The sequence below is a fragment of the Seriola lalandi genome, unplaced genomic scaffold, assembly GCF_002814215.2.
Source record: "Seriola lalandi dorsalis isolate HSWRI2012SDOR001 ecotype SW California unplaced genomic scaffold, Sedor1 jcf7180002054850, whole genome shotgun sequence".
Lineage (NCBI taxonomy): Eukaryota > Metazoa > Chordata > Actinopteri > Carangiformes > Carangidae > Seriola > Seriola lalandi.
The window spans coordinates 1,324,469-1,327,339 of record NW_019525403.1 but is presented as its reverse complement, the minus strand read 5'-3'; positions in this window follow the sequence as shown (position 1 = coordinate 1,327,339).

Sequence of the window (2,871 nt, the reverse complement as noted above, 5' to 3'; positions counted from 1 at the left end):
CCTCCTGCGAGCAGAGGATCCATGCCAGGCCCTCGGTTGAACCGTGTGTGTGTATGTGTGTGAGAGAGAGAGGGAGGGAAAGGGAGGGGGAGATACTCTGGCTGGCACTTTCTCAATCGCGCCAAAAGAAGGCAGAACAGCAGAGCGTGTCCTCATGCAAACAGAGTAAACAAAGGTTTTGAAAGGATGAAACTATTATAATAGTTTCACCCTTTCAAGACCTTTGCTATTATCTTGAATTAAATTATCTTGACATTTTAAAGGAAGATTAAAAAGCCAAAAAGTGACATAAAATAATATAGTTCTTCTGTTGAGGGGCGCTCTCTCACTAAGACTAATGCTGAAGAATATTTCTCTTCACTACTACTACTAGTAGTACTACTACTACTACTACTACTACTACTGCCACTGCTTTTTCGAGAAAGCTACCTAACTGGCTGAGCTAAGAGATAGTTAACTGTAGCTGGAGCTGCCCATGACTCAGCAGCATTGGCAGATTATGAGACAAACCCCCCCCCCCCCCCCCCCCCCCCCAACTTGTCAGTTTTATTTAATTTGTACATACGTTCTGTGCATGTATCATGTACACGCACATACACTCCCCTCCAAAAGTATTGGTACAGTGAGGCCAATTCCTTTATTTTTGCTGTAGACTGAAAACATTTGGGTTTGACACCAAAATATGAATATGAGACAAGAGATCAACATTTCAGCTTTTATTTCCAAGTATTTACATCTGGATTTGATACACAACTTAGAAGATAGCACCTTTTATTTTGAACACACCCATTTTTCATGTGAGCAAAAGTATTGGAACGTGTGACTGACAGGTGTGTATTATTGCCCAGGTGTGTCCTATTACATTGATTATTCAAACAATAAATAGCACTGAATGTCTACGCTCAGTTTCAGATTTGGATTTTATAGTTCTTATACATAGCATTTATAGTTACAGGTGTAACTAACATATAAACCAGAGAGCTGTCTATGGGTGAAAAAAAAGCAATTGTGAAGCTGAGAGAAGAGGGAAAATCGATTAGAGCCACTAGACAAACATTGGCCATAGCCAGTACAACCATTTTGAATGTCCTGAAGAAGAAAGAAACCACTGGTGTACCAAGTAACAGACGTTGAATGGGTAGACCGAGGAAAACAGCAGCAGTTGACTGCTTGAGAGCTGTAAAGAGAGACCCTAAAACAACTGATAGTGACATCAGCAACAACCTCCAGAGGGCAGGAGTGAAGGAATCAGAATCTACTGTTCGCAGAAGACTTCGTGAACAACGGAAGATGCAAACCACTCATTAGCAAGAAGAATAAGAAGGCAAGGTTGGAATTTGCCAAAAAAGTACAGAGACGAGCCTCAAAAATTCTGGGACAAAGTTTTATGGACTGATGAGACAAAGGTTAACCTTTACCAAAGTGATGGAAAGGCTAAAGTTTGGAGAAAGAGAGGATCTGCTCATGATCCCACACATACAAGCTCGTCTGTGAAACACGGCGGAGGTGATGTCGTGGCTTGGGCTTGCATGGCTTCTTCTGGGACGGGCTCATTAATCTTCATTGATGATGTAACACATGATGGCAGCAGCAAAATGAACTCAGAAGTCTACAGAAACATTTTGTCTGCCAATTTAAAGAAAGATGCAACCAAACTGATTGGGAAATCATTCATCATGCAGCAAGATAATGACCCAAAGTGCACTGCAAAAACAACAAAGGAGTTCATCAGGGGCAAGAAGTGGAAGGTTTTAGACCGGCCAAGTCAATCTCCAGACTTAAACCCTACGGAGCATTTTAGCTGCGGTGAAAGCCCGGAAAAGCATCACAAAAGAAGAATGCAAAAGTTTGGTGATGTCAGTGGGTCACAGGCTTGATGCAGTTATTGCAAGCAAAGGATTTGCAAATAAATATTAAGTCTTATACATTTTAGTCTATTTTAAGTCTATCTGTTCCAATACTTTTGCTCACCTAAAAATTTGGTGTTCCGTTACAAATAATGCTATCTTCTAAATTGTGTATCAGACCCGGATGTAAATACCTGGAAATAAAAGCTGAAATGTTGATCTCTTGTCTCATATTCATCTTTTGGTGTCAAACCCAAATGTTTTCAGTCTACAGCAAAAATAAAGGAATTGGCCTCACTGTTCCAATACTTTTGGAGGGGAGTGTATTTACAGACACAGATAGATGGATGGATGGATGGATGGATGCTTTGCTATGGGGAGTGAGCATCTTTTTTTTTGGACCGTAAAAAGTAAAAGACTACAGATTACCATCAGCCCGGCTCTTGTTGGTGCAGTTCATGTGCAGTTTAATTACCTGTTTTATTCACTTATCTGTTCTTTTAACATATTACCCCCTGCTTTGAATTCATCTCTTCCTTTTCTCTCCTAAAGTGGTAGTTTTGTGTTTTATTTATTTATTTATTTATTTATACTTCAGATTCTTTCGTGAGCGTCGGGTTGCGCCCGGCGGTTTCTCTGTTGTACGACGCTCGAGTTTATCGATGGTTTCAAACTCCTGCTGGGAAACGAGGCTGTTTTTCATATTTCCTAAAAAGTCGACATGTTTGCGGTTAACGGGCTTTTCGTTCCAAAACAGAACAAACCTGACAGGAACGGATGCAAATGCTGTTGTTCATCCCCGTTTTAATTGTGTGTCGATCCTGCAGCTTTGGCGTTTTGCATATGTAATAAAACTACTTTTCTTTTCACCCTCGCAGCTCTAAATTTCCAGCGCTTAGTTTCAGTTTCTGCCTCGCCTTTTCTGGCTCCAACAACTTTGTTCCATTTCTCATTCTCTGGCATAATTGCAGCTTTATAGCATTCTCCACTGCTCGGGCATGCTGTAGATACCCCCCCCACCCCC